The sequence below is a fragment of the Notolepis coatsorum genome, assembly GCF_963971535.1.
Source record: "Notolepis coatsorum genome assembly, chromosome: 18".
Classification (NCBI taxonomy): Eukaryota; Metazoa; Chordata; class Actinopteri; order Aulopiformes; family Paralepididae; genus Notolepis; species Notolepis coatsorum.
Window position 1 is genome coordinate 34,678,486 of NC_140182.1, and position 26,432 is coordinate 34,704,917.

Below are 26,432 nucleotides of genomic sequence, written 5' to 3' on the forward strand. Positions count from 1 at the left end.
CTTTTTTCACAGTAAACGACAAACACCAACACAGACACAGGACAAAAAACAGTGCAGTGGAGGATTAATCAATTAAATACATATATATATATATATATATATATATATATATATATATATATATATATATATATAAAGTGTAGAGTGCAGAGTTCCAGTAAGGACTAGTGCAGTGCAGTCAGTGTCATTGTGCCAGTGTCACTTGGGGGCAGATGGGGGGGGGGACCTGAGGCATTGATCAGCCTGGCGGCTGAGGGGAAGAAGCTCAGTCTGTGACGAGCTTTCATAGCCTTTGGGATCCTCAGCCTTCTCCCGCCATCCGTTTTGCCACTAGTGCACCCTTCACCACTGTGAGCTTTATAACCTGGTGGACTCTGGACATCTCTTCACACCAGAAGGCTTCTTCACTGGCTTCAAGTAATCTATAAAACCATACTTGGTTGTAACTGAGGGGTTACAAAACCCTGACTGTATTAAAGATTGTGATAGATTAAACCACTACTATTTATTATTATTATTACTTGCCAGACAGTACAGTTATTATATGGCAGACACTCAGAATAGACGGCACGGTGACAAGGAAATATCATTTATAGTATTTATTATTATGCAGCAATATACAAAATGGGAATTACTTGGTCGCGCTTTTATGGCGAATAATATGAGAGTCAGTGAGTAGCAAAGTCAGTGGGAATGAATCATTCCTAAGCTGGGTATACTAGACCAAACGCCGCCTGGCGTGGGATGGCAATATAGGGGGGCAAACGAGGGTACCGCTGGAGACAGGTGATATCCTCCCAGAGTTGTAAGCTCTAGGAGAAGGAAGAAGGCACGGATACTCAGTCTGTTCACTTGAAGAAAAGGGGTTCTCATACGGATCCGGTCCTTATAATCCAAGTGCTCAGTAGCAATGATGATAGCCAGCCAGCTTCGGTCCTCGAAGCTAGCCCGAGGTAAGATCTTCAAGGTAGTTAATCCAAACGACAGTGGGTATTAACGATGCTCTTCTCCACGGTAGTACGTTCCACAATCACTATAATCCAACCAATACTGGTTCTACAATATCGCCGCAGTAGGTTCCAATATGCACATGTCCAGTAGTTCTGCGACTAGGCCCTCCTCGTGTGCTGGCACTAATTACTAAGTCCACACACACTTGCTAAGGTTTAAACTAGTTACTACACGAACGAACTGCTTGTTAATGCTGCACACCGAACGAACTGCTGTAATACGATTCACACTAAATGACGACTCTTTACTTCACATTAAGCTAGGTCGAACTTGACGTTACTTAATACAACTGCTACTTAGACGTGCACTGCTTGCTTAGACAAACTTCACGTTACTGCATCTGACACTGTTTCACCGAACTGCTACTGTTCGCGCCTTCCACGATATATATACTTAAGGGGCTTTCTAGTGCCCAACCGCAGCTCTTGTCTGGAATCAATGCGCCGGCACCAGGCATGTCCCAACATGTCCAGACTCGCCTTTGAACCTGACTCAGGGGCGCGGTCCTTGGCGCCGCGAACGTCAAGGGCATTATCCAATGAGGAAAGCGAATATTACTATGATTCAAACGGAGGCTTAAAGGGATATAGCTTATATATATAAATAATATACAAGTTATATAAAACAATAAAACGTAGATTCTCAGTGTTAATCTGGCCCTTCACCACATTGGTAAAACACCTCTCTACCTCTCCTCCCTTCTGCACGTCTCTACTTTTGATTACAACCTAAGGTCCAGCAACTTCATCAAACTCACCATCCCCAAAGCCTGCATGGTTTCTGGCTCCAACGCCTTCCGATTTGCTGCTGCATCTGACTGGAACACCTTACAAAACGCCCATAAACTCACTGCCCTCACATCGCTCACTGCTTTTAAACTAAATCTGCAACAGATCATAACCGACTGTTGCACCTGCTGACTGCCTCCCAATCGCACGCATAGCCCTCAGACTCTTCTCTCTTCCCCCTAAGCCCCCTCGCCTACCTCCCTCCTTCCTCCCCTATCTTCTCTCTCTCTCCCTTTGGTTCTCACTCTTTTTCCCTCTCTCTCTTTCCTTCTCTCTCCCTTATTTATTGTAATTGTCCTTGTATACTATTGCTACTGTAATTCTTTATTTGATTTACTTGTATGCATGTACATAATCTTGTTTTTGTTGCAGCCTCCCAACCCCCCCTTCCCTCAAAACAAAAGGCCTTTGCTTTTTGGTCAGGCTGCTTTTGTATATAATAATTTGTTCTTCTTACTTGCTTGCCTGGGTAAATAAAGGTTAAATAAAAAATACCACTAAACTCAATACCACTTACTCAATACCACTAAAGAATACCACTTTTAGCGTCAATACCACCTACCGATATTATCGGCCGATATCGGCATAAAAATGTGATATCGGAAAATATCTGTATCGGTTTAAAAAATGTAAACATTTATTTAACCTTTATTTACCCAGGCAAGTAAGAACAAATTATTATTTTATTTATTGTCAAAGTATGCATAATGTTGTGTTAATTACACAACAAGAGATATGTAATGTTAATTACCTGAAATTATTCAGTTTTTTTGGGGGGGGGGGGAACCCTGCATATATCGGTATCGGTTGATATCGGTTTGTATCGGAAATTAAGAGTTGGACAATATCGGTATATCGGTATCTGTAAAAAGGCCAATATCGAGCATCCCTAGTCAATACCACTATAGCTCAATACCACTAAAGAATACCACTTTTAGCCTCAATACCACTAAAGAAAATACCACTTTTAGCCTCAATACCACTAAAGAAAATACCACTTTTAGCCTCAATACCACTAAAGAATACCACGTTTAGCCTCAATACCATTTCTAACTCTGAATCCATCACTTCTGAGTTGATGAACATCTCTAGACCATTAGTTTGGGGTCTCTGGACAAAGATATTGTGCACACACACACACACACTAGGGCTGACATTCGATTTTTTTTTGGAATTCGAAGCTTTGGGCCCAAGATTCGATTTTAATTCGAAGCTTCGAGATAAAAAAAAATAAAAAATCATATTTTTACATTTTTATAATCGAATTTTATTTTCATATTCGAATCCCATGCCCATCGAACGAAGCTTCGAAGTATTTAAGACAGCCCTAACACACACTATTACTTTAAATAGGCTGTCTTTGAATCCACAGGTCATATGTCACGCATAGATAGGACTCAAATATTGACAGTTCAATAAGCGTTTGGGTGTAGAAAACATGATCTCCACCAGACTGCCCGGCTGGCTGCTACAGCTGACATTAGCATCTAGCCAGCTGCTTGGCCTACCGCCCAGACAAGCCCTCAGTCCTCAAGCCACTAACTGCAAGTCTGTGGACATGGTCAAGGCTGCAGTATCAGTATCTGTACTAATAGCCTGAAGCCATAGCCTGTCTGACATGTGTGGCCAAAGGCTCATTCTCGGGCAATTCCTCCAGCCCTATGGACAACAAGGGATAAGCACTTCTCTCTGACCATCATTGATGAAAGTGATGTCAAAGGAGGCTATGCAATATTGAAAAAGACATCACAAAACGACATTAGGCTAAACCATTCAGCCATTACATGAGTTGGTAACAATTCCCTTGACAGCTATAGCACACAGCAGATAGCGCACACACAAGCACACACGCACACAGACCAGCGTATGCAGGTCATTATCCAAATCATATCCCTTTTTAGAAGTAGCCTACTTTTGGCCTCCGGGTCTGATCCTCCACTAGTTCCCAGGCCCCACTGCGTTAGCCTTGTCATCCTCGCTCTATAATCAAACAGTGCTGAGGATACCGTTGACTTTTTAATGTCATTACTGAACGCTGTATTAGATTAAGAGCTTCCCCTCAGCTCTTGCATTTAGACTATAGACTCTCCCTTGACTCCAGTGTGTTCAGGCTTTGTGAGGATTTCAGAATGGGTTTGGTTGATAGACGGTGAAACTGTGACCTCTAGTGGCTAAGTAATGTAATTGTGTAAATAATGTTTGTTTTTTTACAATCTCAATGTGGGGGGTTCACATACATTCTTGAAGAGTTTGACCTGCAGGTGGAAAATAAGCTTCTTGGATCTTTCTTGACCCGTTGTAAAATCAGTATAGAGATCTGTTCTCCTCCACAGTGTTTACCGACGTACACAAACTGATTACAGCCGTAACATTTTATAGCAACAGAATTAATAGTAACTCTGAAAATAAAATATTGTTCTTCTACAGATGATATCTGAGTGTTATTAATGATCATACTTGAAAAGTCTAGGTCTAGGATGTCTAGGATAACAGTCAATACATACGCTGAATACCAATAAATGTAATGTAAAATGGGGCTGGGAGGTAAGGGCTGAAAAATATGATTATTATGACAATGATATTGCAATTAGGGATGCACCGATACTGATATGGGATATCGCGCTGATACTGACTCAAATATCTGGATCAATGGGGCCGATCTATTCAATTAAAGTATTCCGGTAGACCCGGCCGCGTGAATATTAAAGGCAACCAACTTGTGTTCAGCTTTTCGTTACTTCACTCAAAGGAAGGAGGAGGAACCGATCGACATGAACAAACATGTCAGCTGGTTGGAGGTCAAGTTCTACTGATGTTTGCGATACCTGCAAAGCCAATGTTTCGAGGGGGGATGGTAAGCACTGCAAAATATATAATATATAACCAGGGCTTGACGTTAACTGTGGCTAGTGGTTTTCCAAAGTCACTAGCCACTCAGCATTTTCACCAGCCAAAAATCCCCACACACGAGAGAGAGAGAATATCCTTGACTAGGTACAGACTCAGCGAGCACAGCCTAGATATTGAGAAAGGCCGCCATAGGCAGACCTGGCTCCCAAGAGAAGACCGACTGTGCACTGAACAACCTGCCCACTATACCAAGACATCAGAGACATATACTTCAACCTGCCCACTATACCAAGACATCAGAGACATATACTTCCCACAAATTGCAAACACCCAAAGAAACATGGACAATAACTCAAAACTCCCATACCTACTGGGAGAAATACAAGAATGTGCAAACACAGCAGCAAGATTTGTGAGCTGCTGTGACAAGAAAAGGACATCCAACAGAATACAACCACCATAAAGACTGTCAACCATACAATAAATTCCTTCTGTAATGTACTGATTTCTTTTGTTTTCTCTGTTTGATTGTTTTGTTTGGCTTTGGCAATCTAAATGTATGTTTCCCATGTCAATAAAGCCCATTTGAATTGAAATTGAGAGAGAGATAGCGAGAGAGAGAGAGAGAGAGAGATAGCGAGAGCGAGAGAGAGAGAGAGAGAGAGAGCGAGAGAGAGCGAGAGAGAGAGCGCGCTTACTGTAGGTTCTAGGTTGAATGAATTGATGAACAATGTCGCCGTTGGAACGTTTAATTATAAGCGTCTTGCAAGTTGCAACGCTTGCCAGTAGTGTAACGATGCATAGCCATTAGCTAGCTTACTTACAGAGACTTGTAGGCAGCTGTGTTCAACGAGCCCGCCAGCTTGGTCCATAAACGAACGTTTTAATCCACACCACAATATGTAAACAAAGGTTTTAACCATCCACAACTGAATACTGCAGTCCAAATGTATTTCCGATGCTTGATTCTTCTCTGACTGACGCAATGTCTTGAAACTATTCTGTTTATTGACGCGACTCAGTGTGAAAATAACTTTGAAGCGAGGTTTCAGGTTTCACATGGCTTTTTTGTTTATTCCGTCATTCAGCGTCAGGGCTGATGATCAGAGCCAATCGGAGGCAGAGAACACGACGAGTTCTACCAAACCAAAAAAAGGGGACAATGCGAAGAAGCAGGTAACTTTGCCGGAATGCGAAGACGTGAGACACTGCCCAGTGACCATTGCGAAAGTGACACAACAGAGAAGGTTCTCAAATTCGTTATCCTAGATGAGCAACCCTCGACTGACTGTCGAGGGATTCCGCCCCTTGGGACACGTGGAACCATGGTACAGTTTGGAAATTACGAGAAACTGTGCAGAGACATTATCAGCGGAGTTAAAAGACGTACCAGCGACGAGCTTCGCCACAGATACCTGAAACCGATACCAGATTTCGAGATGCTTGTTTTCATGAGAAATAACCTGCCATTGTTGCTTAACTGGTTCGGGGCCAACCACGTGTATATATATACGTGTTTGGGAGCCGACCTTTGAAGGCCAACCACGTATACGTGTTAAACTCGCTTTTGCTTTTATTCCATTTTAATATATGCATATTGGGACTCCGAAAGTGCAGTACCGGCCAGATCCTGGTATTGGCGCTGTCTCGAGAATGCAGTTTCCCCTGTTGCAGACCGGGTGTCACTTTTTTTTCGCTCCGGGTGGACTTTTCTGTTAGCCTGAAGCTATGGCATCACCAGATCGCCTGGAATACTTTTTGCGACGCCAAATTCAGTATGCAGTAAAGGAATATAGCATCAGCCAATGGACATATCTACCAGATGGCGATAAAATAACTGGGAAATTCTTTTTGGAATCCAACCGGCCACAGGTAAGAGAGATTTGATGTCAATTTCAGCCTGATCGGACCTTGTTCTCATAGCCATCCACCCGGTCAGTAGGGTTGGGCATCGTTTGGATTTGAACGATTCCGGTTCTGATTCCGATTCCTGTTCTAAACGTTTCTCGATTCCGATTCTTTGAGGTGCAGGTCAAAACAGGTCACAGCTTATTTCGCAGGAGATTTTACATTTTTCTCATACTATTGACATTGTCAGTTGACTTGATAGTTTCATTTGGTTGCTGTACTGTAACTAGGGTATTAATTAACAAAGTATTTTTTTTTTTTTTATAATCTAAATTAAGAATCGAAATGCAAATATGTTACTTCCAGAACCGGAAGTTAGGAACCGGTTCCTATTAGAACCGGTTCTCGGTGCCTAACCCTACCGGTCAGCGTATCTTGTTGCAATAACGAATGTCGTTATTGGTAATCATTCAATCATCAGAAACGACTTCCCCTGCCCCCCCCCTTTCATGCATTCATGGTGGAACATGATACAGATCATATGCATTTTGATTTTTAACTCTAGCTTGTGTAGGGCCGAAACGCCAAAATCGATTTAACGTTATTAGCTTAGCGCCCTATAACTAGCATTGCAGGAATTATACCAGACCATTCCGATATAACGTTCATATTCACAATGCTATAAAACGGGAACGTATTGATGACTTTTATTTATGGTATATTGAAGGGAAGGTTTATACTGTCAATTGACAATGACCATAGTAATAATATAAAAAATATCACGCACAGTGAAACGTTGTAATGAAAAGCTGGCCTCCTAGAGTGGGCCCCGTCTAATCCCAATGGCCCCGAATGTGTTAAAGGGGACCCATTGGGAAACTGGCCTTTTTTCCTGTGTGTTGCATTGTTTACGGAATGAGGGGTTGTCCCAAGACTGAGAACTGTGACAAGAACCCTCCCTCTTTAAACGAGCCATTCAGAATTGCAGCCACAATCGCCGTAGGTAATGACATGCGTGTGAAGATATCTTGACACAATGCATGTGTACAACCTAAAGGAAAATGTTTGACAATCTTTACCGACAAGATTGCTACGCTATTGCTGGATCTTGAGTCATTTGATCTGCAACGTGTAGTCTGAAAGTTGGATCTGAATTTCGTTCGATGGTACAGGCTCGCACACCAGCGTTTCCGTTAGAACATATTCGTGCCGGTCTGGGTGTCCTGCAAGATTTCTATCCCCGGACATATTCGAGAAATTCCGGTCAGCCTGGTTTTCCTTTTTACCGGCTGAATGCCACCATCGGCGCCAATGTTAACGTTAATATCGCCTAATCTATGTTTTAAATTATGATGTGTCTAATCTGCCCATCGCATTATCAAAGACGATTTTCCAGTCAGTGCTGTCAAGGCTGTTTATCGCGTCGTTTTCGTTTCAGAGCATTTAGAAAAGCCCCCGTTTTCAGATAAAAAAACAGCTCATTCTGGAGCATTCTATGAAAATCGTCTTTTAGTGGAATATTCCACAACGTTGATATTCGTCGGCCTTTTTATGAATCGTTTTCAAATAAACGCTAGATGATCAATATTATACGTGCACGCAAGCACATTACGGTCGCGCACGGATAATCGCCCTGTTGATTTCCTCTCGGACTTTTACAGTGAAACCGAAAGAAGACATTTCACAAAACAGCTTATAACTTCATCAAACTTACTCTGATTATCCTAACACTGATAACATAGAGTCCTTACCTGACATCAGATGGTATCCAACTGGTATATTCCAATTCCTGATCACCATTCGAAAAAATCGATACGTGTATGGATCCAACGCGATACTGTAGAACTCCATGATCAGCGGGGATCTGAGGTTCCAGAATGAACTGTGGTAACCCTGGCTGGATCAGTGAACTGGAAATGTGGATATAATGTCGCACCTCAGCCAGGAGAATTAAACTTTCCACTCGGGCCTGAACGCTCGACATTTCTGTTTCTGTTTTCTTTCACCACGGCATCAGCGGTCTCTGTGACTTCAAGTTCAGAAGACTCATCTTCGTTGTCATTATTATTAGACCTGCTTGTGCTTGGTTTCATGAAATATTTGTTAAGCTTAGCTTGTTTTGGCCATCTCTCTCTCTCGCTCGTATACCTGTTTGTCGTTATGGTGGCCAGACGGGCTCAAAAAAAGAAAGAAAAAAAGATTCACATCCGAGCGGCGCCATCCGCGCTTTATCAGAGTGAAGCAACATGTAATGATTGTTTCGTTCATCGCATAGGCTATTTAATTTTAGCCTATTTTAATACAATTCAAATAATAAAATTGTGCTTAGAGAAATTATTTTCACCGGACATTATGACCGGAGATATTTAAATATTCGGACTTCAACATATTTTGCCGGTCAAATACCGGTAATTACCGGCTAACGGAAACGCTGTCGCACACCCCTGCTAGATAATTAATAATATTTGTACGATAAAAGCAGCTTGCTCATTACAGGCACAGAAACAGCCCCTGGAGAACTGAAACAGAGAAGTATAGAGGCTGTTAGAACACATCATCTGAGTGTTTTTGACAAGTGGTCAATTGTGTGATTGGTGTCCAATTCCTATATCCCATTGTGCTGTCCTCTCTCTCCGTCGGTCTGTCTCTCTCTCTCTATCTCTGTCTCTCTCTCTGTCTCTCTTTCTCTCTGTCTCTCTCGACGTATTTGAACCCAATATGCAGATAATGAGAATCGGCAGATAGGACTTGTTAAAACCCAGCAGGGGTATATTTAATTAGAAAAAGAGTAGTCAGTTATCCAGGCAGAGGTCGATTACACGGGGGGATTCTTGTACAGTCCGGGGGCGTGCGTGTGACAGTAGATTCGGACAGGCAGGAGTCGATACACGGGTACAGGGTAGTCAGCCAGGCAGGGGTCAAAATGGGTACAGGTCCTCATACGTTCCGGGAGAAGGCAAGGAGAGTTGTCAGGCAGGCAGGGGTCAGAGCACGTCTATCAAGAGCCAGAGATCAGGGTGAAGAGCCAGGTAGGACTGCAGGGAAAGGAGGACAACAAGGGTTAGACACGGTCGGAGAACAATGGACTAGAAGCAGGGGTTCTCAACCTTTCTGCTGCCAAGGCACCCCTGTGTTCAATAAAATATTCCAGGGCACCCCTACATACGATAAAGACTTTTCCGGTCCTGTCTTTTTTGCTACAATGATGACAAAAGTGCTTGCTTTCAAAATAATGTTTATTTAAGAAACCGGGAAACACATTTGTGTGTATATGCCTATATAATTAATTATTAACAGGTGTTTCAGGTCTAAATGGCTTAGTACTGTTGACATTACACTGCTTGTAGTAGTAAATCAAATAGCATATTTGTTTAGTAATAATTTTCTGTAATTTTATTTAAAGTGCTATCTGTTGCAGCTGCACACTTTTTCATAAAAATAGCATATTTGGATAAGTGTGACCATTTCTCAAACTGAAAATCATGTATATTTTTTTAAATACAGAAAAGGATCACTAAAGTGCTATCTGTTGCAGCTGCACTGTTCTCCATAAAAATAGCATATTTGGATAAGTTTGACCATTTCTCAAAAACAGAAAATCATGTATTTTTTTTAAATACAGAAAAGCATCACCAAGTTACCATTTCTAAAAAAAAATATAAATAAATACAGAAAATAAGCATTCGTTCACTCAGTGGACATTTCTAGCTCAATGCAAGGTCTGCTGCTGCTGGCTAATAAGACGGTCAATAAGTGGGGAGATCTTTGACAAGGCAACACGCATGTCATCCTCAAGGCTCAACTTGGCCCTGTTGAGAACCGCTGGACTAGAGAACAATACGAGAGCAGAATAACAAGACTAACTGGGAAATATGAAGTTATGATCTGAGAGAGAGAGAGAGAGAGAGAGAGAGAGAGAGAGAGAGAGACAAACTCCATTGATATAAATGAATAAATAATAATACACACATAACATAATCAATCACATCTCTATGACATCAGTCTCATTTACATCAGTTTTATATATTTTTAAAAACTATTTATTCTTTACTTGCCTTGTGGAGACTGGTAGCTTGTTCCAGTGTCTCTATAGCGCACAGTGTATTCTAAATTATTAGTCCTCGGTGGAGGAAGAACCAGGTCACCACTTAGTGCCCGTCTGGTGAAATGAGTGAGACTGTTTTGTGTTTTCAATATAATGTAATTAATCAGCTAGAAATATAGGATTCCTTGAGGATAATACATTTCTGAAAAATTAGAGAAGGCTTACAAAGAGTCTGTATTCAACTGTCAGCCATGAGAGGTGTTTATGCATTAAAGTTACATTTGTTGTATTTTGAGCATTGAATAACTACCCTGGCAGCTCTGTTCTCAGCTCCGTCTTTGATGCTGAGGACCATATGATCAGACAATATTCTAGATGTGACAAAACAAGTGACTGTACTACCTGGTTAAGATAAGGTATTCCTTTATTGATTATTCCTTGGGTGTCATAGCAACATGGGGGGAGGGGAGGTACAGGTATAGGCAGGGTAAAATAAAGAAGACCTAAATATAGGCAATCAAATTCAATCTGAATATAAAATATGAGAAAATTAAACGGTATAAACAAAGGTGCAGATGAGGGTCTGTATGCCCTATTGGTCATAATATACGTTACAAGCAATATATATATATATATATATATATATATAAAAATAAAAATATTTTTAATCAGAATATACGTATACTATGAGTAAAGTACACAGTATACACAAGGTGCAGATGAGGGTCTGACTCTGTACCCTATTGGTCATAATGTATGGGGGGGGGGGGGTATAGTCTGTGGCTGAACGGGCTCCTCTTCTTTGCTAGCTCTTCATAGAGAGGGTGGGTGGGATAGCGGCCAGCTTCCTTCTCATCCTCCTCTCTGCCACCACCTCTAGTTTGACAAGCTCGACTGGAGCACGGAGCTAAACTTCCTCACCAGCTTGTTGAGTTTGTTGGTGTCCTTTGAGTTGATTTTAACGCCCCCAGCTAGTGCTGGGCGATATGGAAAAAAATCTTATCGCGATAACGATATGATAATGTTATCATATTTCTCTATCGATAATTATCGAATTGTTATAAAAAAAAAATTAAATTTGCAGCAATTCTTTGTCATTGCCGCCATCTTTAGTGTTACATCCCCTCACACTCCAGTTCTCAGGCTGCAGCTGGTTTAAAAGCTAAAGTAAACCGGCTTCTCTGCTGGCTGTGGCTCCAGGGTAGTTGAACAGTTCTGGCTCTGCTAGTTTATTTTCGATCTTTTGGCGCTTTTTTTGGTAGCTCTGCTAGCACACATAGCCTACTGTGTACAGACGGTTTCAAACTGTATTTTAAATTAGAAAGCAAACAAAATAAATGGACAAGAGAAAAATAAATCTCAATTTGGTCAGTATTGTCATTTGGACAAGCAAAGCCATTACTTTAAGTTGCAGGCAAGAAAGACAAGTCTGTCCACTGTCTCTGGTTTTAAAACTGCCCTGTTGCAGGTCACAAAAAAAAGAAAAAAATAAATATAAAAAAAAAGAAAACGATTTTTCGATATTTTTTTTATTTCGATATTCGATATCTATTATTAAAATATATCGCGATATTTATCATTATCGTTATATCGCCCAGCCCTACCCCCAGCACTATGGCAAAAAAAGAGGAAGCTGGCTACTGCAGTCTGGTAAAATGACTGCAGCAGCGTTGCACACATTGAAGGACCATTAGAATGGAAGGTGATATGTAACATATTTCCTAGCCATAACAATTCCTTTCCCCATTTTGGCCACTACATCATCAATATGAGCCACTACATCATCAATATGAGCTGACCAAGTCAAGTGGCAATCCAAGTGTGACACAGCCACGTACATAGATGTGTCAGGTAGAGAGATGGTGAAGTACCTTTTGTTGTTCGGGGCAGTAAGTGGCTAGATGATGAAAAGCACCTGGTGTAGCTGTAGACCAGGTCCAAATCACTATAGGTAGTATTTCAGCATGTCCCTTTAAAGAAAGTCCCTTGCGTTAGAAGTGCGAGGAATCCAGAGAATGATCTTTGAGTAATGGAAGATGTAGCTCACCAATGTACCTGTACAATGTGTCTGTTGTGATGCATTGAGAATTGAGATGTCCATTGTTTAGTTGTAATGCTTAATAAAACAGGGGGTGTTAGTGAGTCTTTACTAGAGAGAGAGAGAGAGAAGTAGGCTACCTTTTTGTTTTTCTCGACAATTATTTGTCATTTTGGTTATTTGTTTTATATAAAAACAAATATAAACAGTTGTTATACAAGGTAATCCACCAGTTTGTGCTTTGACTTCCCCACTGGTAGATAGTACAGAAGGGACTTGTCCCCCTCTAGTGGTGAAAAACTATAGTCAAACAGTCAAAGATGTCTATACAATATGATTTGTACACAGGGCCATCTCTGCAGTGCTACAACACTACATTTACAATGGTATTTTGACACACATTTCACCTTTTTAACAAATAGCCAAATATGGGGCGACAGTGGAGGTAGAGCAGTCTTCTGGTTATACAGAGGTTCCCGGTTCGATTCCCGCTCCTCCCGGGCAGCATGTCGAAGTGTCCTTGAGTAAGACACTTAACCCCTAATTGCTCCCAATGAGCAGGTTGGCACCTTGCATGGTCGCCTCAGCCGTCGGTGTGTGAATGTGTGAGTGAATGGGTAAAATGTGAGGAACAAATTGTAAAGTGCTTTGGATAAAAGCGCTATAATATAAATGCAGCCATTTACCATTTAGCCTGTTGCATCTCCTGTGATTTGGATATTGCATTAAGCCATATTGCGATCTCGATAACATTCAGATTCACTGTTCAGCCCTACTAGGCTATACCAAATTTGAAGGTATACCCTCATGGATCCATCCTAAGGTATGGATTTGTACTATCCTGTCATCCATGGTGTTGTAGCCTATAGCCTACATAATGTAGCATTTTATTCCCTTGCAGCAATATGAAATTAGGAAAATGTATTAGAATTTCGAAAGGAACAGCACTGACAATTTTATTAAAGGTCACATATTGTAGACCTTTTCAACAAGTTAAATAGGTCTTTGAGGTCTCCTGACAATTGTATTGAAGATCCCATATTGTAGTCCTTTTCAACCAGTTAAATAGGTCTTTGAGGTCTCCTGAACATGTCTTTTACATTTTATGCTGAAAGAACCACTCAGATCATGCATCCTAGCAGCCTTTATACCCTTATGTTTCACTCCTGTTCTCAACAGGCTGTTTCTGTGTCTGTAACGAGCGAGCTGCCCTGATCGTACAAATACGATAATTACCCTACATCACATAATGGTGGAAGTCCAAACGACTCGTTTAAAGGCACAGTTTGTGTGTTAGTAGGCCCATCAGAGACCCAAATGTATGTGAACAAGCACTGGGAAAGTGAGTTTTTCACAATATAAGGCTTGTCTTATATTGTGAACTAAAAGATATAGGCTAGACATAATATATATATTTTTTAAATCACATGTAGCCTAATTTGTACTGGAATACAAAATATCGTCAAATACCGCTATAACATCAAAACTAAGATAAATATTGTGATATAATATGTTGGCCATATCGCCCAGCCGTAAAACGGTTAACACAGTTACTTTCTACTTTAGAAAGTAAAATGTCATCTATAAGATACTTTGAAAACATGAAATATATCATATATACCCTTCTTAATTTGGTTCAAAGGTTCATTACTAGCTGATTGGAACTAAGCTCTGGTGTGCCCTCTTGAGGCTATTGTTCATGCTTATCGCCACTAGGTGGCAGCAATGTACTATGTCTTTAATCAAAAGCTAATGTTGTAAAGGTCCACACAATACTAATAACGTACCCCAATGGAACATTTGTTTTAGATGATGAGAGCATCACTAACTTAAATAATGGGATCCAGGATCTGGAAACATTGGGCAAACCAGTACTTTCAGTGACTTTCTTTACCATGCAGTGTGATGCATAATACCACTATCATTCATGTTCTCCAATAGAGACGTGTAACATATTTCTATTAGTCAGAAATGCAGGAAAATGTACCATATTCACACGGAGGTCATTTAGCTCTTATGTCATTGTCAGGTTGGGTTCCTGGCCAATTAAGTGGTGGAATATGGCCAATAAAGTGGCTTTGCTTTTGCTTTATGAGACGTTACAGATGCCTCTCAGTATTGTGTTTTAGTTTTAGCTATTTTGTAGGAAGTTCTCCCAATACCCTATTTTAGCCCGATTTCCGCTAACAGTATCGGCGCATGCCAGATCATTACGTTAGGAGATGAATGGAGGAGCAGTTGAGACAGCTGAGGGACCGGCCGTGACTGACTGATCGTCAGCCATCGCCCGGCTCCACGATTCCCTCGCCTGAGGCCTCCTGAAACCAAACGGAGAGTGGAATCTGTGGAATCGGTCGGTCATCATTTGTTGGCTAATGTGCCTCCTGATGTAGCCGTGTGAGCCGGGCCGACGAGCGCTGCTGACGCGAGGCGTCTCGATGTAACCGATGAGCAGGAATGCAGTGAGAGGCGTAATTGAATTGAAACGTCGTGTCGTGATGTGCCATGGAATGTTCAGTATTTTGGCAGCCACTTTTACACGAAACACCGTCGGGTATCGTTAATGCATGGGTGAGTCCCAATCAGAATGGAACCCATTAACCCCGTCAGTATAAGAGGAGCGACAGTGCCTCAGGAGGTAGAGCGGTTTATCTGAAGGTTCCCTGTTTGATTCCAGCTCCTCCCGGGCAGCGTGTCAAAAGTGTCCTCGAGCGGGACACTGAACCGCCTAACTAACTGCTCCCGATGAGCAGGTAGGCACCTTGTTGCATGTTCGACTCTGCCCTCGATGTGTGAATGTGAGAGTGAGTGAACTGGGTGGATGTGTGTGAGGCATCATTTGTAAAGTACTTCGGGGCATTTCTGTGTGGGAGTTTGTGCGGGTTTTCTTCCAGGTGTTCTGGTTTCCTCCCTCACCATTTTAAAGACATGCATGTATGTATGCAAGGTAACTCCATGACTCCAGTACCACTGGTATTCGTACTGGAGTTGGTCTCCCGGGTGCCGGATCATGGCTGCCCCACTGGTGGTTAGGATGGTTTGAATGCAGAGGGTACATTCCTGGTATTTGTAGATATATACTGTACATTCCTGGTATTTGTACATATATACATTGCTGGTATTTGTACATATATACATTCCTGATATTTGTACATACAGTATATACAATGTATTTGACAAGCAGTTTCTTTCTTTCAGAGCATGCGCTCTTCTTTCAACAACGTTCTGCCCCACAGGTCCACCGGGGGGCCGCCCAGTACAACCAGTCCTCTACTGGGGCAGTTTGGGGGGCTGCTTGAAGGACTTGAATGGTGGGAGGGAGGGAAGAGTGTCTTTCCCCCCCGTTAGTCCAGGGATCGAACCGACGGCCTTCCGATCACACGCCCTCTTCTCTAACCGCTTAGCCACCGCTGCCCCAATGTAATCCAGCACGAGGACGAGAACCCTTTCACTACCACACTAGTGGTTAACCCTTTCACGGCCACAATACAGAATGTTAACCCTCTCACTGCCACACGAGCCCTTTCACTACCACACTACATAAGGTTAACCCTTTCACTACCACACTACGGAAGGTTAACCGTCTGTAGTGTGGTAGTGAAAGGTTAACCTTCTGTAGTGTGGTAGTGAAAGGTTAACCTTCTGTAGTGTGGCAGTGAGATGGTTAACCTTCTGTAGTGTGGTAGTGAAAGGGTTAACCATTAGTGTGGTAGTGAAAGGGTTAAGGCAACGTGACGGAGAGGGCTGAGAAGCCGGTCCTGTGTCTGCCCTCTCTCCTGTGTCTGCCCTAGGGATGCCCCCCGAAACCCGGTTCTAAACGGGAACCGGTACTAAATTAGAAAAAAATCGGAGTATTGATAAGCTCCGACGATCGGTACTGCTATCGGTAGTCTAGGAGCGGATTAGCTACGGAGCTAACAGAGTGTACCATCCATCTGCGATGCAACACTGGAAACGGAGTAACGTTAACGTTATGTCGAGTTCATACGACACTACACGTATGAACTCGACATAACGTTAACGTTACTCCGTTTACATGAAGTGTTTAATTAGCAGCAATCTGTTGTTGAACATTTTATGTTAAACCGGAAAACCGAGGACAGGAAGCCATCATGAAATCGTTGTAGTCATATTGTAGTCTTTTAGTCTTATTAACTAAAAGATTAAAATAAAAAGCAGCAGCACTATTGGATAACTGAGTCAGGTTTGCTATGTATTTCTTTCTTTAGGGGAGTAGGACATTTGTTTCACAGTTTTAGCATGATGTTTTATAGATGGCTAGGTTAAACACAGGTTTTTGTTTTTAAGAGGGGGGGTTTGATTTGATTGAGGTTTATTTCAAATATGCAACACAACAAACAAACATAAAGTACACATATAACCTTAAGCCGTTCAAATAATAAATTTATAATTGAATTTTTTTTAAATAATAAGAATCTAAAAGAACCGATAAGAGTATCGATAAAGTACCGAACCGTTAAGCAGTATCGATAAGAGTAGTAGTATCGATAAAATCCTAACTATACCCATCCCTAGTCTGCCCTCTCTCTCTCCTGTGTCTGCCCTCTCTCTCTCCTGTGTGCCCTCTCTCTCCTGTGTCTGCCCCCTCTCTCTCCTGTGTCTGCCCTCTCTCTCTCCTGTGTCTGCCCTCTCTCTCTCCTGTGTCTGCCCTCTCTCTCTCCTGTGTCTGCCCCCTCTCTCTCCTGTGTCTGCCCCCTCTCTCTCCTGTGTCTGCCCTCTCTCTCTCCTGTGTCTGCCCCCTCTCTCTCCTGTGTCTGCCCTCTCTCTCTCCTGTGTCTGCCCTCTCTCTCTCCTGTGTCTGCCCTCTCTCTCTCCTGTGTCTGCCCTCTCTCTCCTGTGTCTGCCCTCTCTCTCTCCTGTGTCTGCCCCCTCTCTCCTGTGTGCCCTCTCTCTCTCCTGTGTCTGCCCCCTCTCTCCTGTCTGCCCCCTCTCTCCTGTGTGTGCCCTCTCTCTCCTGTGTCTGCCCCCTCTCTCCTGTCTGCCCCCTCTCTCCTGTGTCTGCCCTCTCTCTCCTGTGTCTGCCCCCTCTCTCTCCTGTGTCTGTCCTCTCTCTCCTGTATCTGCCCTCTCTCTCTCCTGTGTCTGCCCCCTCGCTCCTGTGTCTGCCCTCTCTCTCTCCTGTGTGCCCTCTCTCTCTCCTGTGTCTGCCCTCTCTCTCTCCTGTGTGCCCTCTCTCTCCTGTGTCTGCCCTCTCTCTCCTGTGTCTGCCCCCTCTCTCTCCTGTGTCTGCCCTCTCTCTCTCCTGTGTGCCCTCTCTCTCCTGTGTCTGCCCTCTCTCTCCTGTGTGCCCTCTCTCTCCTGTGTCTGCCCCCTCTCTCTCCTGTGTCTGCCCCCTCTCTCCTGTGTCTGCCCGCTCTCTCCTGTGTCTGCCCTCTCTCTCCTGCGTCTGCCCCCTCTCTCCTGTGTATGCCCCCTCTCTCTCCTGTGTCTGCCCCCTCTCTCTCCTGTGTCTGCCCCCTCTCTCTCCTGTGTCTGCCCCCTCTCTCTCCTGTGTCTGCCCCCTCTCTCTCCTGTGTCTGCCCTCTCTCTCTCCTGTGTCTGCCCTCTCTCTCCTGTGTCTGCCCTCTCTCTCCTGTGTCTGCCCCCTCTCTCTCCTGTGTCTGCCCCCTCTCTCTCCTGTGTCTGCCCCCTCTCTCTCCTGCCCCTGCCCCCTCTCTCTCCTGTGTCTGCCCTCTCTCTCTCCTGTGTCTGCCCCCTCTCTCTCCTGTGTCTGCCCCCTCTCTCTCATGCCCCTGCCCCCTCTCTCTCCTGCGTCTGCCCCCTCTCTCCTGTGTCTGCCCCCTCTCTCTCATGCCCCTGCCCCCTCTCTCCTGTGTCTGCCCCCTCTCTCTCCTGTGTCTGCCCCCTCTCTCTCATGCCCCTGCCCCCTCTCTCCTGTGTCTGCCCCCTCTCTCTCCTGTGTCTGCCCTCTCTCTCTCCTGTGTCTGCCCCCTCTCTCTCCTGTGTCTGCCCCCTCTCTCTCCTGTGTCTGCCCCCTCTCTCTCCTGTGTCTGCCCCCTCTCTCCTGTGTCTGCCCCCTCTCTCTCCTGTGTCTGCCCCCTCTCTCTCCTGTGTCTGCCCCCTCTCTCCTGTGTCTGCCCCCTCTCTCTCCTGTGTCTGCCCTCTCTCTCCTGCGTCTGCCCCCTCTCTCTCCTGTGTCTGCCCCCTCTCTCTCCTGTGTGCCCTCTCTCTCCTGTGTCTGCCCCCTCTCTCTCATGCCCCTGCCCCCTCTCTCTCCTGCCCCTGCCCCCTCTCTCTCCTGCGTCTGCCCCCTCTCTCTCCTGCCCCTGCCCCCTCTCTCTCCTGTGTCTGCCCCCTCTCTCTCCTGTGTCTGCCCTCTCTCTCCTGCGTCTGCCCCCTCTCTCCTGTGTCTGCCCCCTCTCTCTCCTGTGTGCCCTCTCTCTCCTGTGTGCCCTCTCTCTCATGCCCCTGCCCCCTCTCTCTCATGCCCCTGCCCCCTCTCTCTCCTGTGTCTGCCCCCTCTCTCCTGTGTCTGCCCCCTCTCTCTCCTGTGTCTGCCCCCTCTCTCCTGTGTCTGCCCCCTCTCTCTCCTGCCCATGCCCCCTCTCTCTCCTGCCCCTGCCCCCTCTCTCTCCTGCGTCTGCCCCCTCTCTCCTGTGTCTGCCCCCTCTCTCCTGTGTCTGCCCCCTCTCTCTTTGAAGTCCAGGTAGGACGTAACGTGGTCTTAAACTTAAGTCCCCCGTGACCCCGGAGGCTGACCTCGGTCTACGAGTTTACACTGGAGCCCGCGCCAATCTAGTGTGTGTTCCACTGGACGGATTAGATGGGAATGTGGTGTGTGTGTGTGTGTGTGTGTGTGTGTGTGACTGTGTGTGTGTGTGTGGGGGGGGTACATGGAGAATGATTCAGTGTGGTGGCGGCGGCAGGGAGAAATGACCAGTGATAGAAGGAGGAAAGAGAGAGTCCCATTAGACGGACGGACAGAGCCCTATTCAGATGCCAGGATGTGGCCTTAGTGCCATGGTACTGAGGGAGAAGCCCTCACGGTGCTGCTGACTGGGCCATAGTGTTGCCTTGTGTTATTCCTTCATTATTTGCTCTGAATCTCCTCATGCAGTTTTCCGGCTCTACTCAGGATGCTATAGACTGGGAGTCACTGGGAGGTTGTGTGTGTCTGTGTGTGTGTGTGTGTGTGTGTGTGTGTGTGTGTGTGTGTGTGTGTGTGTGTGTGTGTGTGTGTGTGTGTGTCTGTGTGTGTGTGTGTGTGCGTGTGCATGTGCTCTGTATCTGTGTATTCAAGCGCACTTGAGCCTGCAACTTCAGAGTGTGGATTGGAGCTCAGCTCAGACCTCCATGATGTGCACACAGACTCACACTCACACACACACACACACACACACTCACACACACACACACACACACACACACACACACACACACACACACACACACACACACAGACTCACACACACGCATGCAAAGGCTGGACGATTAATTGAATTGTGTATTTTCAATTATGATTTTGGCTTCCAATGATTATGAAAACAAGATAATCGAGATAAGACTATGTGGAAATCCACTGTTAAAAATGGACACTTTTTTTTGGTTGTTCAATAAATGCACAATGTTTCCAATGTCTATTAATAATCTCGTCAAATAATCATGCGGCTGGGTAGTGCAGTGCACTAAGCACTCGCCTACCACCACAGAGACTCTGGGATCTAATCCAGCTGTCAGCGGTACCTCCGGCTTGGTCAGTCGTCCCTACTAGGGCTGGGCGATATGGCCAAAAATGATATTGCGATAACGATATCGATAACAATATCATATCATTCGATATTATCGATATTGTTATAAGTATACATTTAAAAAAAAATTATGTTTATTTTGCAGCAATTCTTTGTCGTTGCTGCCATCTTTAGTGTTACATCCCCTCACACTCCAGTTCTCAGGCTGCAGCTGGTTTGAAAGCTAAAGTAAACCGGCTTCTCTGCTGGCTGTGGCTCCAGGGGAGTTGAACAGTTCTGGCTCTGCTAGTTTATTTTCGATCTTTTGGCGCTTTTTTGGTGGACAAACCATCTAGTTCTGCTAGCGCACATAGCCTACTGTGTACAGACGGTTTCAAACTGTATTTTAAATTAGAAAGCAAACAAAATAAATGGACGAGAAAAATAAATCTCAATTTGGTCAGTATTGTCATTTGGACAAGCAAAGCCATTACTTTAAGTTGCAGGCAAGAAAGACAAGTATGTCCACTGTCTCTGGTTTTAAAACTGCCCTGTTGCAGGTCACAAAAAATAAAATAAAAAATTCGATATATTTTTTTTCTGATATTTATTTTTTCCGATATTGATTATTAAAATATATCGTGATCGTTATAAATTATCGTTATCGTTATATCGCCCAGCCCTAGTCCCTACTAACACAATTGGCTAAACTGCGACTCCTACTGGTCGGTCGGGGCACAGGGAGGGGATCTGGGGGAAATAGCGTGAACCTCTGCACGCGTTACATTCCCCCAGTGAAACTCCTCGCTGTCAGGTGAAAAGAAGCGGCTGACGACTCCACATGTATCGGAGGAGGCACGTGGTAGTTCTACACCCTCCCCAGGCCGACAGTGGGGCAATGCACGCAACGACCAGGAAGGGAATTGGCATAACGACTAAATTGGGATGGGTGAAAAATACAGAAAGTAAAAATAATTTTTTTTATAATCATGATCTCGATATTGACCAAAATAATTCCAACTATGATTTTTGCCATAATCAAGCACCCCTAACACACACACACACACACACACACACACACACACACACACACACACACACACACATACACACAAACGGAACCGTACAGCAGTCACAAGTGGGTGGGAGGGCACACTTGCGACCCGCAGAATAGTGGTTGCAGCGTGCTCAGTTCAGGGCTTGAAGTGGGTCCACAGTGTCTGGATCAACAGGCTGGTGGAGCCGGCAGCGGGCCCAGCGGTGCCGCTCGGAAGCAGCCCAGTGAACGACCTCCTCAGCCTGCCTGGATAAACACCGCTCGCCGGGGATTGTTCCTTCCTCCTCCTCTTCCCACACACTGGCACCTCTGTGTGTCTAGTACTGTACATGAAGTGTGTGTGTGTGTCAGTGTGTCAGTGTGTCGTATAATGAGTGAGCGTGCAGTGCGATGTGTGTGTGTCTTTGAGACAGCCCTTGGTTATTATGTACTGTCTATGAGTGTTCTTGTGTTTGTGTGGCTCAGGAGGTATAGAGTGATTGTCTGGTAATCGGAAGGTTCTCCGTTCAATTCCGGCTCCTCCTGGCAGCAAGACACTACTTAACCCCTAACGGCTCCTGATGAGCAGATTGGCACCTTGCGTGGTCGCCTCCGCCGACTAAATGGCGGATGAATGTGAGGAATAAGTTGTAAAGCCCTTTCGATAAAAGCACTATATACATGCAGTCCATTTACCGTGTGTGTGTGTGTGTGTGTGTGTATGTGTGTGTGTGTGTGTGAGAACGAGAGACAGAGAGGGTGACATGGCATGTGTGTCAGTGTTTACAGATGCGTGTGTGTGTTTCTCTGATTGTGTGTGTTTCTCTGAGTGTGTCGGTGTGTGTTTCTTTCTCTGATTGTGTGTGTGTTTTTCTTGAGTGTGTCGGTGTGTGTTTCTTTCTCTGATTGTGTGTGTGTTTCTCTTGAGTGTGTCGGTGTGTTTCTTTCTCTGAGTGTGTCGGTGTCTGTGTTTCTCTGAGTGTGTCGGGTGTGTAGTTTTATTGTAGTTATATGACTTTGTGTGTGTATACTGTATTTTGTATTTCTTTTAGTATTTCTGTTTTTGTATTGTACAGCACTTTTGGTACAACTTCGGTTGATTTTAAATGTGCTATATAAATAAAGTTGACCTTGACCGTGTGTGTGTGTGTGTGTGTGTTTCTCTGAGTGTGTGTGTTTCTCTGAGTGTGTGTATGTGTGTGTGTGTGTTTCTCTTGTGTGTGTTTCTCTGAGTGTGTGTGTGTGTTTCTCTGAGTGTGTGTGTGTGTGTTTCTCTTGAGTGTGTGTGTGTGTGTGTTTATCTGAGTGTGTGTGTGTGTTTCTCTGAGTGTGTGTATGTGTGTGTGTGTGTTTCTCTTGAGTGTGTGTGTGTGCTCTCAGTATTCTCTGGTGAACTTCTCACCTTCCTCTATTGAGGGGTGTCCGTCTCCCTCCTGCGGCGGCCTCTCCTCCGTCACCCTGAGATGATTGGCTTAATTGGGCTCTAACCCATCTAATTAGAACAAATAAACCCACCCGATTGGCTAAAGGTCATGACCGTTAAGAATACAACTGTCACATGAATCCCTCAAAATGCACACGTAAACTCAAACGGATGGATGGACTTACTGACTGCATTTAAAGCCTCAGTCTGTGATTTATTTTACCATGTCAGTTGGGGTTAGATCAATCAAGGAGGGTGATATTCAATTGCAGTAAATGTGAACAGTTTGGTGTCAAAATGTACAGTAATGTAAACCCTAACACACATCTGTCTTTAATTAAATGAACATATTGATATAGTAACTTTCAAGCTAGCTTCAAGTGATTGGTATCAACGATTCCTTGCGATTTCTAGTTTCATACGATACCATCATTTTTGCTCTAGCATTAAAGTTGGATTTTGCCTGCGAAAAAGATTTTTTAATTTTTTTTTTGTATTTTATTTTATAATTTTTTAAACATAACATAAAATTAGACACACAAGCATTAACAGTAAACATCCAATGTAAATCACAGGACTATACATTCCATTTCAATCAATATAAATGTAGTTTACGAGATATATACCTAATACTTGCTATCTTATACAATATGCTCTTGCTCGCTCTCCCCCCCCGGACTCCCACTTGGATAATCCATCCATTTTCATTCGTTTCTAACCAGGCACTACAATTCATATGCTAGCTTTTATTCTCTCCACCACTTCTAACCAGATTTCTATATAAAAATTTGATACCGGCCAATACTAATATTTAAAAAACGTCTATCGGCCTGATATATCACTGTTTTTCTGTGTTTGTTTTTCTCCCATCCCAATTTAGTCATGCCAATTCCCCCCTCCCCTTCCTGGTCGTTGCTTGTATGTGCCCCCCACTGGTCGGTCTAGGGAGGGTTGATAGATACCATCACATGTCCCCTCCGATACATGCGGAGTCAGCCAGCCACTTCTTTTCACCTGCCAGCGAGGACTCTCATTGGTGAGGTGTAACGTGTGGGAGGCTCACACTACCCTCACCATCTCCCTTCCTCGCTGTGCAGGCGCCCTGACCGACCTGTAGGAGTCGCTGTTTACAACGACCAGATTACCACCGGAGGCAACACTGACAGCCGGATTCGATACCAGTGTCTCTCGCGTTGTTAGGCCATGCCTCCCACAAGCCGGCTGCAATGTGGACGAAGCCTTGCATCACGTGTCCCCTCTGGTACTCGAGGCAGCCGTCGCATCTTTTCACCTGCACAGCGCGATCTCTCAGCGGTGAGGGTCTGCGTGGGAGGGACACGCCGCCCCCGTCGCTTCCTGATTCTACTGCGCAGGCGCACCAACCTACCTGTAGGAGTCGCTGTCCACAGCGTCCGATCCCCACCCACCAGCTTCCCACCCCCTAATACTGCCAATTGTATTAGTATGAACAACCAGCCAAGCTGGTGGCAACGCAGAGAGCTGGGCTCGAACCCAGCATCTCCTGCATTGGTGGCGAGCGCCTTGCCCACTGTGCCACCTAGTCGCCTGATATATTTACTCTTGAAGAGTTTTCTATGTAGATACATTATTTGGAACATTGTAAATAGGAATATCTAGTTTTATTTCACTGTTTACAAACATTAAAGGAACACGGCAACATTATGGGAAATGCATTTACTGTGTTCTCCAGAGTCAGACAAGGAGATGGAACACTCTCTGTGTGTTCAGTATAAAGCTACTGTATCTGACTGCAAGCTAGCTTAGCACAAATTAATGGAAACGGATAAGCGCATTTCCCATGATGTTGGTGTGCCCCTTTTTAAAGCGACAATGTGTGTGTCTGGCATCTGCTGGCCGCAAGCGGTACTGTCTCTTGTGTTTTAAATACTGTCCCATGAGCCTCTTTGCTCTGCTCTCCATGTGTGTTTCTTTCTTTACATGCAGACTGTTCGCAGAGCAAAATCTTGGTTTCTACTTTCTCGGTGGTCGAGGTGGCTGCGTATCTGTTTTCCATTGTTGCCCAAAAATACCCTGCATTCTGTGCAGGAAGAAACGATCACGTCTCGTTGGTTCAAGGTGTCTACTTCTGGTATCGCGAGAAGGCTGACTTAAGGCTCCCACAGAGTCTGGCGTTCTGTGACTGTGAGCGAACCGGACTCTGCACGGCATGTCCGCAGTCGTTTGAGGTTTCATAGTCGAGCGTACCACCACGTACCGTACCAATTTCCTACATTTCTCGTGCCAGTTTACTACATTTCCCACAATCCTTGGGCGCTATTTACACTTTCTGTGTAATGTCAAAATAAAGAGTCTAGGTTATCTCCGTTTTGAAGATTTCAAAATAAAACTGGCAGTTTTACACACTTCATTTAGAAAAGCCATTCAAACTTCTCAAGTTACTTCAGATGATGAAAAAAAGACATGGTCCAAATGTATATGAATTGGAATGTATAACGATTAGCGATTAGTAAAACTAAATTTAGCGTCATCTACCTGCCAAAGTTTTATCGGACCAATCCTACCCATTTAACCATGATCCTGCCCTACTCTCTCTTGGCACGGAGTGATTGTTCAGAGTAGAATGCAGATCGGTGTCACATTTAATGCAGGTCGATGTCAACCAACCCCCTCGAGCAGCCTTTTGTGTGACACCAAGTGAATCTAATCTGAATCTAAACTATGTGGGAGCCTTAAGCGTGTCTCACCAGACCATTTGAGACTAGAGCAGTGAAGGTGAGTGTCGCGTTGAAGTGCCCGTGGTCTCAGTTTCTTTCATACACACTCCAGAACTTGATTCATTACTTGAAAATATGGCACATTGTGTTGCTTTAACAACATTTTAACGCCTAGAATGAAACCATGTCTCCATCGCTGTTTCTTTATTTGAGATGGCTCATTTGTTTACATTTGAATCACTGAATTTGGAAAATAAATGCACAGCTTAAATGTAATATGCAATATTACATTAGATTATCTGTGTTGTCGCGGTGATGTGGACTTTCCCATGATTAATAAACTCATAACAACACCGGTATCTGTCGAGTGTCTTTTCTTTATAATAAACCAACGGACAGTAATACCTTCCGTTAATCAGTTCATTGACTGATCAATGTAGCTGCAGCCTTATTTAGTACATGGTGCAAACATACTGTTGCTGGTCTGGACTGGTCCTGGGTTTACCTCTTAACATGCAACAAAGTGGTGCGATGTGCCACTTTGCTGACCTCTAGCGGCTCAGGTGTGCATATATACAATACAATATATAGATAGAATTAAAGTCCTATTTGTTGCCTGTCGATTGCCATTTCAAGCGACGAAATCCGTTCAGCGATTCTCGAGTTACATGCCAATATGTGAGGCGTGCACCGAAGTACACAGCAGACTTTACATTTTTTCAAATACCACTCCCGACTCCTGAGCCTCTACCTCTGTCAATCATTTGGCGATCTCGAAAATGATTGGACAGGGTTGTAACCATGAGCGAGGATCTAGGTGAAAAGTCACGAGCGCAAACGGGAAGAGACATTTCTGTGGAATGCATTGGAGTCAATGCGGAAATCGTTTTCTGCAGCCTTTTCTCTTTCTCACTTTTTCACTTTTTACCAAAACCGCTCCTAATCACTCATTTCGGAAAAAATCTTTATGAAATTTGCACATGTACTACACAAGACTTTGGGCTATTTT